Genomic DNA, 13,151 nt, shown 5'->3' on the forward strand with positions numbered 1-13,151 from the left:
TTTCTGATTGCGATTGGGCTGCGATCTGCTTGACTCCTGGGGATTGGTTCGAGCTCAGAAGACGCCAGTGATGACTGTGATATCATTGGTGTGAGTTCAGAAGAGCCAGTGAGGATGGGATATCATTGGTGTGAGTTCAGAGAACCAGAGATCAGATTTGAGAAGCAGTAAAAACAGCGAGAGGGGAACAAGAACAAAACAACGAAAGAAAGCTTGAAAGAAGCGTGTGTGCTGGTGTGCGAAGTTCTTGAGCTCTCGGGTGAACTGCGATATCTGTTTTCTGCTACTGATCCTCGCGTGGTTGTAAGCACTTCTATTCTCCTTTGCCACCGAGTTTCTGTAAGTCTCGTGCTTTAATTTAGATCTTTCTTGAGACTCTGTTGAGAGGTTGCTCCACCGAGAAGGAGACATCTTTAGCCGGAAGTTATCCGGGGTGCGATCTACCGAAGATCAAGGAGTCGTCCACCTTACGGACACGCCGAGGAGTAGGGGCAAGTTATCCCCGAACCTCGTATATCTTTGTGTCTGCTGTGTATGTGTTTTTCTTCCTTCGTTTTAGTTTTCCACTTCCGCTGTGCTAACTAGTTTTTGTGTAGAAATCTCTGTCTAAGTTTTTTTTTAAGAGGCTATTCACCCCCCTCTAGCCATCTAAGATCCCAACAAGTGGTATCAGAGCCTGGTGCTCTTCATCTGGACTAACATTCCAAGGAGCAACAAGATGGCCATGAAGGAAGGATTCAGCACCAACAGACCACCGTTCTTCGATGGAGCAGATTTCCAGTATTGGAAGAGCCGCATGGAGTATTACCTCAAGACTGATATCTCCATGTGGTTCTCGGTCAAGGAAGGCTTCACACCACCGAAGGACGAAGAAGGTAAGGAACTCGATTCATCAAGGTGGTCTACTGAACAAACTCGTAAAGGGCAAGCCGATGCCAAGGCGGTTGTCACCTTACAATGTGGGATTGCCAAGGACCAACTCGTCAAGGTAGGTCCATTCTCGAGTGCAAAAGATTTATGGAACAAGCTTATCGAGCTCCAAGAAGGAACTCGAGATTCTCGGATAGCCAAGAGGGACCTATTCTTGAATCAACTACAAAATCTCACCATGAAGGAAAATGAAACGGTAAGTGAACTACATGGGAGGTTCAAGGAAATCATCAATGGTTTACATTCCGTGGATGAACGCGTGGAGAATCGCGACCTAGTAAGGTACGCTCTTAAATCCTTTCCAAGGAATGCCTTGTGGTCATCTATGGTAGATGCCTACAAGGTTTCCAAGGATCTTTCCATTGTTAAATTAGACGAATTCTTTTGTGAAATGGAACTTCATGAACTTGCTAACAAAGGTCAAAAGGAGAAAGGTATAGCTTTGGTTGCAGGAGAAAAGAGCAAGGATGGGAGAAGAAGGAGAGAAAAGAAGAAGGAGAAAGAGATTCCTTCATCTTCATCCTCCTCCGAGTCCGATGATGAAGGTGGATCATCATCAAGCGAGATGACAAATTTTGTGAGGAGGATCATGAGAAGAAGCAGGAGATATAAAGGAAAAGGTAAATCTAATGATCAAAATATCGATAAGACTAATGTTACATGTTATGAGTGTAGCAAGAAAGGCCACTACCGGAGTGAGTGTCCAAAACTCAAGAAGGAGGAACGGGCCAAAAAGAAGGAGGAAAGAGCCAAGAAGAAGAAAGCTCTCAAGGCCACTTGGGATGAATCCTCCTCAAGCTCATCGGAGGAGGAAGAGAAGAAGGAGAAGAGTACTCGGCAATTGGCACTCATGGCAAGGGAGGAGTCCGAATCCGAGAGTGATGACTCAAGCACATCAGCCGCGGCTTCATCATCTTCGGATGATGAAGAGGTAACCTCTTCTCACTTAGAAAAATGCTATAAGACTATTACACATTTGTCTACCTTGCTTAAAAAATCAAAAACAGAAAATAAATCATTAAAAGAAGAAGTAGAGAACTTGAGAGCTCTTAGGGAAGATGAGGTTGATGACCTACATCTAGAGCTCCTTGAAGATGAAAACAAAGCCTTGAAGGGTGAGGTTGAGAAACTCAAGAAAATGCTTGAGAAATTCTCAACTAGCTCCAAGACATTAGACATGATTCTAAATGCCCAAAGGGCGGTCTACAACAAGGCTGGATTAGGATACCAACCTAAGGAGTCTAGTTTTATTTCTTTAGTGTCAAGAACCCAATTTCATAGATCGCATGTTTCTAGGGTTCATGAGACTAGGAAGAAGGTAACAAAGGCATGGGTGCCTAAGTCTTTCATTGTAGATGCATTAGGTCCCAAGATTTGGGTACCTAAAACATCTATCTTTCGTGTCTTGTAGGCATTGGTAAAGGGGGAGCGTCTATCAACTTGGTTTGTTGATAGTGGATGCTCCAAGCACATAACCGGGGACAAGTCACTATTTTCTACCATTCAAAACAAAAATAGAGGTAATGTGTCATTTGGTAACAATGGTAGTCTTAAGGTTGTAGGAGTTGGAGACATTCATATATCCGAATGTCTCCATATCAAGAATGTCCTTCTAGTCAAGGGGATGACTTTTAATCTCCTAAGTGTCAGTCAATTGTGTGATACGGGTTACACAATTGAATTTCATTCAAGTCAATGTTTGGTTAAACACATTGACACACTTGACACTGGTACTAGTAGGCACAAGGGTTGATAATATTTATCAAGTATCGTTTAAAAGTGCTACTAATGCTTTGATTAAGTGTTTCATGTCAAAAGAAGAAGAGTCTTGGCTATGGCATAGAAGGTTGGCACATGTAAACATGAAGAACATCCGGAAGTTGGCCAACCAAGGATTAGTGCGAGACTTACCCAGCATCAAGTACCACAAGACCAAACTATGTGATGCATGTCAAAAGGGTAAGCAAACAAAAGGTGTTCATAAAGGTAAAAGCATTGTAAGTACATCTACTGCTTTAGATTTATTGCACATGGACCTATTTGATTGCAGTAGTGTAATATCATTGAATGGAAGTAGATATTGCTTGGTAATCGTTGATGATTTTACTAGATACACATGGACTTTCTTTTTGAAACATAAGGACCAAACTATAGATATTTTTATTTCCTTTTGTAGAAGAACTGAAAATGAAAAATCGACAACAATTAAAACCATTAGAAGTGATCATGGTGGGGAATTTCAAAATCATAGGTTTTTAGAGTTTTGTCAAGAAAAGGGATATAGGCATGAGTTCTCTACTCCAAGGACCCCACAGCAAAATGGGGTTGTGGAGAGAAAGAACCGAGTCTTACAAGAGGCTGCACGAAGCATGCTCAATGAGTACTCACTACTGAGCTACTTATGGGCTGAAGCTGTGAATACAGCTTGCTATGTGCAAAATCGAGTTTTAATACATAGGTTTTTAGGAAAGACTCCCCATGAACTTTGGTTTGGGAAACCACCTACAATTAAACATCTTAGGGTGTTTGGTTGTAAGGTGTTTATTTTGAACACCAAGGACCATCTTGGGAAGTTCACGGCTAAGGCTGATCAAGGGATACTGGTCGGGTATTCTCTTACCAGCAAAGCCTATCGAGTCTACAACAATAGGACCAAATTGATTGAAGAGTCCTCTGATGTAGCCTTTGAAGAAATCCCTAACTTAAATGATCAACCAAGGGATGTAGGAGAAATTCAATTTGGACTTAGAAATCTAAGTTTGAATGATCAAAATGAAGAACGAGTCGAAGTTGACTCTGATGTTGATGAGCAAAGGCAACAAAGAACTCAATTTGATCCTTTGCCTGATATTGAGTCCTCGCCTGTGCTGAGTGAGACCATTCATGAGGCACCACCAACACCAAGACAATCTAGGATAGCCACTAGTCATCCCCAAGACCAAATTGTGGGAGACATCCAACAAGGGGTTAGGACTAGATCATTCTTCAGAAATGAGTCTAATGAAGTCGCATTGATTTCAGAGATTGAACCAAAATTAGTTGATGAGGCATTGCGCGATCCTGATTGGATCATAGCTATGCAAGACGAATTAGGTCATTTTGAAAGGAGCCAAGTGTGGGACTTGGTTCCTAGACCGAAAAAGACCACCATTATTGGAACTAAATGGGTTTTCAAAAATAAGTTAAATCAAAAGGGAGAAGTTGTAAGAAACAAGGCAAGACTTGTAGCCAAGGGCTATAGTCAAGTCGAAGGTCTCGATTATGATGAGACTTATGCTCCCGTGGCACGATTAGAGTCCATTCGTTTGATGCTAGCTTTTGCTGCACATAGAGGTTTCAAACTCTATCAAATGGATGTTAAATCTGCCTTCTTAAATGGTTTTATTAAAGAAGAAGTCTATGTTGAACAACCACCGGGGTTTGTGAATACCGAAGCTCCAAACCACGTGTACAAGCTCAAGAAAGCACTTTATGGGCTTAAACAAGCACCACGAGCTTGGTACGAAAGGTTGTCAACATATTTACTAGAAAAGGGTTTTGTGAGAGGCCAAATAGACCCAACACTATTTCTGCGTAGAGATGGTGAAAATATTTTTGTAGCCCAAGTATATGTCGATGACATAATTTGTGGCTCAAATAACAAGGGCTATTTGAATGAATTTATTTCTCACATGGAAAGTGAGTTTGAGATGAGTCTAGTAGGAGAATTGACATTCTTCCTTGGACTTGAAATCAAACAAACTCGAGATGGCATTTATGTCCATCAGACGAAATACACTCAAGAGATGCTTAGAAAATTCAATATGAGTGACTCTAAGGAAGTGTCCACTCCAATGGCGACAAACACTCGCCTTGACAATGATGAGAGTGGGAAACCAATTGATCTAACGCAATATAGAAGCATGATTGGTAGTCTTCTATATCTCACAGCTAGTCGACCAGACATACTTTTTGCTGTGGGCATGTGCGCTAGATATCAAGTCTGTGCCAAGGAATCTCATTTAATTGCAGTTAAGAGAATATTGAGATACCTTAAGGGCACAATTCGAGTAGGTCTATGGTACCCTCGTACAGAGTCTTTTGACTTGATAGGCTATACCGATTCCGATTATGCTGGGTGCAAATTGGATCGGAAAAGCACTAGTGGGGGTTGCCAATTCTTAGGTTCATCATTAGTTAGTTGGTCAAGTCGGAAGCAACATTGTGTTGCTCTCTCCACGACCGAGGCCGAATATAGTGCCATGGGAGAGAGTGTATCACAGTTGTTGTGGATGATACACACCCTAGAGGATTATGGACTTTCTTATAAGGGTGTACAAGTGCTATGTGACAACATTAGCACGATCAACCTAACTAAAAATCCAGTCCATCATTCAAGGACCAAGCACATTGAAGTGCGTCATCACTTCATTAGAGATCACGTAACTAGGGGTGACATTGTGCTCACATATGTGGAGTCAAAGTCAAACCTAGCCGATATTTTCACCAAACCCCTTCCGGAAAATGAATTTAGTCATTTAAGGAGGGAGTTGGGGATGTGTTTGGCTCCTTAGGTCCTTAGGACTTCATCATGATCAATAAGGACAAATTAAAATGACAAAAGAAATTGGGAATGATTTTGGGCAATTTGGGAACATTTCACACAAACTATAAGGTTTAACAAAATATTTTTGTTTGCTAGAAATGGGGTGAGATGCTAGGAACAACCAAATTATTCAAAATGTATCATGCATCTCTTGAATAATTAGGTTGAAGAGACATTAATTGAGTATGGGGAACACCATTACATAATTCATGTGTAATTGGTTCCTAGATCTTACTCATATATTCCAACCAAGGAATCTTGGTTGGACTTTTGCCTAGAAAGTTTCTAATCATGGTTGATGGTTGATGTGTTGATTGGTATTGTTGTTTGGTTCATGTCATGACTTTTGATTGATAAAACGATAGGTTATTAAAGGAAATAATAATAACTTGGATATATTTTGACAAACTTGAAACTAAACATAACAAGAATCAAGAATTTCAGCTTTCATGCCTTGATTGCAAATTAGGACAAGTTGTCTATATTTTGACAAACTTGAACCTGATCATAGAGACGAGTTTAGCAAAAATATGTTTTGAACTCTTAAGGACCAAGAAGACAGAACTCCATATGTTTGGAGTTAGTGTGAGGTTTTGTTTGATGAGAATCTGAAACTTTAGGGCTATAAACCTGTTCAGACCATAACTTTTAGGTAAGAGCTATGCTTGTAGATCCTCCATGTTCTAGGTGCTGAACTTGGGAGTTTTCCTAGAGAAACTCCCACGAATTATCGAACACAAGTTACTGAAATTACTACTTTCAGTTACTGAAATTACGGGAGAAATCAGACACTGATCGGTCTACGGACCGATCAAGTCAGCCTGGCACGCTCGAGCCCGCTACTGATCTCTTTCTGATCGGTCTACAGACCGATCAGAGAGTTCCCTGATCGGTCCGGAGACCGATCAGATCAATTCGGCAGAAAAGCCACTGATCAATCTCTGATCGGTCTACCGACCGATCAGGAATCTTGCTGATCGGTCAAGGGACCGATCAGTGAGTACTGATCGTCTCCTGATCGGTCCGTGGACCGATCAGGATGATCCTGGATCGGTCCAGGGACCGATCAGGAGGCTTCTGATACCTTCTGATCGGACAACCGTCCGATCATTTCTTCACTGTACACCCATCTAAACCCTTAAAACCTCCCGATCCCTTATTTTCCTCATTCACGGGAAACCCTAGCCGACTCTTCCCACCAGCTCACCCTTTCTCTTCTCTTTGCACGCCGGAACACTAGTCCAGTTCTAGCCCTCCGAAGCTCTAGCCGAGAGTTCAATGGCACCAAGGTAACTCCTATTTCTCTAGAACTTTGGCATTTCGACTTCATTTCTCACATATCTGTGGCTTTGTGTTTCGGGTGGCTCCTGTGCTCTTCTTTTTCCCATTGTGTCCCATTAGAAAGAAACCAGTAGGTGAGGGTACTTCCAAGTCCAAAGATAAATCCAAAGCTCCTGCTGCTAGTTCCCGACCTCAACCATCCAGTTCGGGAAGATTTCCCAACCAACAGTTTGAACAATCCTTTAAGGAAAGGACCTTCAAATTGCTCCCATGTAGATCAGTCGATCAAAAATACATGAATGAGTTTTGTCCAGCAATTACGGAGACCATAGCGTACTATAAACTTGATTCCTTGGTATATTTAGAGAGAGATATCAACTTTGACCTAGTTTCTGAATTCTATAACAACCTTCATCAGACTATTGATGGTAGTTATAGATCAAGAGTGGCTAAGCAAAACGTTGATTTCAGCTTAATTGCCTTCTTTGATTATTTAGGCTGTCGTTTGTGTTCGGGGACGGTGTTCTCATTCTATCCTTCTTTGCCTGAACCCGTGCCTCATCCTCTTGATGTCTCATCTGACTCGATTTATGAGTACTTCTTTGGACATCCGAGACCGGATGGATTAGATGAGTTAGATGTCGACTTTCCTACATTTGCAGCCCTTGGCCTTTCTGCTCCTGATTACATTCTTTTCAAAATTGTCACAAACTGTCTTCTACCTATCACCTCTAAACCATTGGCAGAGATTCGACCGTATCATTGTCTGATGCTTTACGGGTTGCGTAGGCGTCTTGACTTTGATGTCATGTCGAGTGTCTATACTTCTATCATATCCCATAGCGAGCCAAGCGGTTACACCATCTATATGCCTTTTGGGCATATAATTACTGACTGGCTTGAGACCCTGGGTATTGATGTCTCTAAGGGGAGGATAGTAAAGATGGTTAGGCAGGATTGTCGACTTGGGAAACGTGCGTTTTCCAAGTCTGGAATCTTAGGACAGGATGGGACAGTTAGGTGGAAGGATGGGCGGGCACTAGGTGAGTTACCTCGACGACAGGTTGCTCCTGTTGCTGCTCCTCCTACTGCTGACGATGGAGAGGCCGATCCTGATCTGCGCTGGCAGATCGCCGAGCTGGAGAGTCGTTTTGATCGACACGAGGAGATGGTGGCTGCTGAGTTCGATGGACTTCGCATTCGGATAGACCAGCGCTACGATGACCTGCGCGGGCAGATTGACCAGCGCTTCGATGATATGCGCAGTCATCAGGTGGTGACACAACAGTTGCTACTCGGATGGATGGCACGCTACCCGCCTCCGCAGTCTTACCCAGGCTATCCATCCTCCAGCGTGCCGCCTCAGGATTTCACCCCTCCTGCCGATGGTGGTGATGTTCCTCAGTGTGAGGATATTGATTGATACAGTTTGTTTGTTGACTGTCTATATTTTGGATATTATTTGTTAGTTTTTATGTCGGACCTGGATGTTTGCACTTCTGATGCTACTCATGTATTTATGCTACTCAGTTTTATATTTGCTTGCTCTTTATTATGCTTCATTTTCTATCGGTTTTTAATATGCTGTTCCTATGCCATGATTTGATTGTATCTTATGTCTTTCTTATTGTCATATTGTGACCTTAGAGGGAATTCTAGGTCAGTTAAGAGAAGGCAGTATGGGTTAAGGGGGAGCCTTTTGAATTTTTGTCACCTCATTTGCACCTTTTCGGTGTTTGACAAAGGGGGAGAGGATACCTAAGTTTAGAAATGTATCCTAAGCTTAGAAATGTATGAAAGCTTGATTTTAGGGGAGAGGATAACGGGAAGGATCTTGATTCCCGTCCTTGACTTGGTGGTGTATCCGTCTTAGGGGGAGGATCCTGATTTCCCTAAAATTATGGGTATATGAGCATTTCTGATCTAAACTTAAATCGTGTTGTCAAACAACAAAAAGGGGGAGATTGCTGATACAGTCTGACCTGGATGTTGTTTTGCTATTGACACTGATTTAAGTTTGTATCAGATAATTAACTCAGATTAATTACTAATCCAGGTTGACTAGGTTGACCTGATTGAAGTAGTTGGAAAGTCCTGGTGAGTGAAGCCAGGTGAAAACCCTAGTGAGTGAAGCTAGGTGCAAGTCCTGGTGAGTGAAGCCGGGCAAGGGAAAATCCAGATGGATCAAGGGTGATCGGACATCTGGTGTTGAAAAGTCCAAGAAGGAAACTTGGCATGCGGAGTCAGAGAGGGTTCGGTAGCTCGTTCTCTAGGACCAGATAAAGTCGGAAAGGGCTAGGGAGCTCATTTTTCCGGACTAGGTCAGAGAGGGCTCGACCCGGACTGAGTCGAGAAGCTGGATCGGTCTGCCGCAGACCGATCCAGTGAAACCTTGACACCTGATCGATCTGCCGACCGGTCAGGAATGGCTATTGATCGATCTGTAGACCGATCAGAAATCGATCAATAGCCCATGTGATTTTACTGATCGGTCCGGAGACCGATCAGGAGGCTATAAGCGTTTGGGAAGAACGCTATCTGATCGGTCTCGGGACCGATCAGATCAATGCCTGATCGGTCCGCAGACCGATCAGAAGCTGTGCGCATTTGGAATGAGCGACATCTGATCGGTCTGGGGACCGATCAGATTAGTTCCTGATCGGTCTGCCAGACCGATCAGCGATGATCCAGAAAGCGTGGATCGGTCTGCAGACCGATCCACGGTATTGTTTATTTTGCATGTACTTTTTCTGATTGCCGTATTTGTCTTCACCATCTGTTTTTAACCATCTGCTGTGAGTCTTTTGAGCTTGCAGGTTGCAGGTCACATTCTCATGGTTGAATTCAAATTGAGCTTCATTAAGAGAAGAAGACAAGTGCTCTTTACACTGTGATTTGCTGCAACAGATGCATTTGAGGCATCAACGTTCACTGGGTTTCTGATTGCGATTGGGCTGCGATCTGCTTGACTCCTGGGGATTGGTTCGAGCTCAGAAGACGCCAGTGATGACTGTGATATCATTGGTGTGAGTTCAGAGAACCAGGTAAGGAGGAAGAGGGATTGGCTGCAGCGCTGATTTGCGCAGTTTTGACCAGATCTGTGACAGCAGAGATCAGATTTGAGAAGCAGTAAAAACAGCGAGAGGGGAACAAGAACAAAACAACGAAAGAAATCTTGAAAGAAGCGTGTGTGCTGGTGTGCGAAGTTCTTGAGCTCTCGGGTGAACTGCGATCTCTGTTTTCTGCTACTGATCCTCACGTGGTTGTAAGCACTTCTATTCTCCTTTGCCACCGAGTTTCTGTAAGTCTCGTGCTTTAATTTAGATCTTTCTTGAGACTCTGATGAGAGGTTGCTCCACCGAGAAGGAGACATCTTTAGCCGGAAGTTATCCGGGGTGCGATCTACCAAAGATCAAGGAGTCGTCCACCTTACGGACACGCCGAGGAGTAGGGGCAAGTTATCCCCGAACCTCGTATATCTTTGTGTCTGCTGTGTATGTGTTTTTCTTCCTTCGTTTTAGTTTTCCACTTCCGCTGTGCTAACTAGTTTTTGTGTAGAAATCTCTGTCTAAGTTTTTTTTTTAAGAGGCTATTCACCTCCCCTCTAGCCATCTAAGATCCCAACACTACCAACCATTGGAAAATGCCTATAGTTAAACTCGATACAATTGAGTTAACTAGTTACTCAATCTAATTGAGTTTTACTCACCCATGCGTTGATAGGCGGGACCAAGATTGTCCCTCCGCACCCTACCAAAATAATATGCGTTGCTCTGCTTTGGCAGATTCAACAACAACATGTGATCGAGGTAGTGATGGGTATCACAGCATGGTAGGCATTTCGAGTTGACGCGATTGAGTTCTAATCTAATCAACGATGTGTATTATATACATGATTTAGATCTAATCTAATCGTGGAGGTGCATCATGTGCGCGACTTAGATCTCATCTAATCGTTAAGGCACTAATTAATTACTAATCTAGCATGCATCACATACACACACACAAGCAATTAATTAAATTTTGTGATTAGTCATGGCCCTACTACGATCTTCTCAAGCCAATGAGAAGATCGGTTGGTCAACCTAGGGTCAATAGCTTCCTCAAGCTCCTCCCTTTGACCGTCATGTGTTGCTCGCACCCTCCTCGTAACTCCTTCTCGAGTGGACCTACCACCGCTCTAATTTTGTACATTACAAAAGGTGAAACTCGAGTTACATTCAAGTCTAAAAACTATTTTACAACAGGAATATAAATAGAAGGGCACGACGCGCAGGTCGCGAATCAAGTACAACACACACAAACACACAAAATGGCGCGCATGCCATATTATGAATTACAACACATATTTTCAATCAAATTGGATTCTTTGGTCCATGACCATCACAAAATGATACATAATTCTAAATTATGTGATTTCCATAAATTTCTATAATTTTTCTAACATTTTTACGATTTTATGAGTCGTAACTTCCCGGCGGTCCCGATTAGCGATTTTCGGGCGCAATCGCGGAACGAAGCCCCTTGCGGGATTAGGGGCAGCACCCCTACTCTTGATATAACCATCGCGAGTGTTCCTAAGCGATCCTACAGTGCCTTAGCCTTCTGTCCCAAAATATTTTGGGCGAGACCTTGCCAATTCGGAAGGTGTTTCTCAGTAGTCGAAGCCTACAAGTGTTCAAACACTTGTTGCTTCGCTTCTACGAGAAAAATACCCATAAAATACAAAAAAATCATAATTTACACAAAGTTATAGAACTGATATTTTTCATAAAAATACAAATAAAACACGTACACGCTTCGCACGTGGCTCTGATACCACTGTTGGGTTTTTCGGGCCGCAAAAATCGCTTTTTGCGTTGCGGAAATCCCGAATCCCATGCCACCGGATCCGTGCGAAGTTATAAAATTTCATAAAAACTTCATGTACATGTTTTCTAGCCTAGATCTACACTACATCTATAAGGAAGAGACTTATACCTTTGTAGCGAAGCCCTTCGCGTATCTCGCTCGTCCAAGGTTCGCCGGATCTCAAGGTTGTCAAGTGTACAACCCTCTATGTGTATCCAAACGAACAAATCGATGGAGAGAACCTCTAAAGATGTGCTAGAAACCTTAGAGGATCAGCAATGGTGGAGGAGAGGGAGAGAAGAAAGGTAGAGAGGAAGAAGAAGGAGGTTACACAAAGCACCAAATGCTCCAATGATGTGGCCGGCCACATCAAAAGAGTTTTAAACCTCCATGGGATACCAAGGGTCACAACTCTTGGTCTCCCTCATGAGGTGGCACACACACATAAGTGGCCTTGATGATGTGGCACATCATCATTAGTCCACTTAATGCCAACTCACAAATGAGGTGGTAATGGTCAAGTCAAACTTGACCTTTCATCTTCCTCTCAAGTCAAGTCAAACTTGATCACTTCTCTCCCATGGTTGATCAAATCTAACTATTGGTTCAAGTCAATTTTAATTTAATGAATCTCTATTCATTGAATTAAATTGGTTCAATGAGTCTAAGTCCAAATTAGACTCATTTAACACATGAACCAAATTGAGTCCAACTCAATTAGTTTACTTTGGATTACTCTTAATCCAATTTGGTTCATCACATGAACCTAATCCTCTTGGTTCATCAAATGAACCTAATCTCCATCTAATTGCCCTTTGTGTGTGACCCTATAGGTTCTTGTAACGCTGGCAATGCTCCTAAACCCTTTTAGAAGCATAAGTAATGAGCGGTATCTAGCAACACATCATTACTACCCAAGTTACAAGAATGTTGAGATCCAACATCACCTTGTGACTACTAATTGTGACTCTTCACAATATGTGACAGGTGCCATTCCATCCTTGACATCTAGATTGATCAATATGAGGCATAGACCGTGTCATCCTCTAATCAATCTAAATCTTGAATCCCAAGTAGACTCACTCAATCAAATGAGCTCAACATCTCATATTGACTCATTTGGGCATGACCATGCACTTAGTGGTCTCACTCTATTAAGAATAATGATGTCTCTCTTGTCATATAGGAGGGATAGATCTCATCTACATCACTCACATCCCTCCGCATAATTTGTTACATACCCAGTAATCGTCTTTATAGTCCACCTAGTTACGGGTGACGTTTGACGAAGCCAAAGTATGTAACTCCTTATGTAGGGAACCATGGTGACTTCAGGTCCAAGGACTAATAGTCATACTAATAGCCACATGAGAAAGTATATGACACTCATATAACGATCCATGATACTTTCTTATGGCGGGTCATTCAGTATACATTCTCCAATGCATACCCATGTGTCAACTTGATATCTCCATATCCATGACTTGTGAGATCAAGTCATCGA

The sequence above is a fragment of the Zingiber officinale genome, chromosome 3B, assembly GCF_018446385.1.
Source record: "Zingiber officinale cultivar Zhangliang chromosome 3B, Zo_v1.1, whole genome shotgun sequence".
Lineage (NCBI taxonomy): Eukaryota > Viridiplantae > Streptophyta > Magnoliopsida > Zingiberales > Zingiberaceae > Zingiber > Zingiber officinale.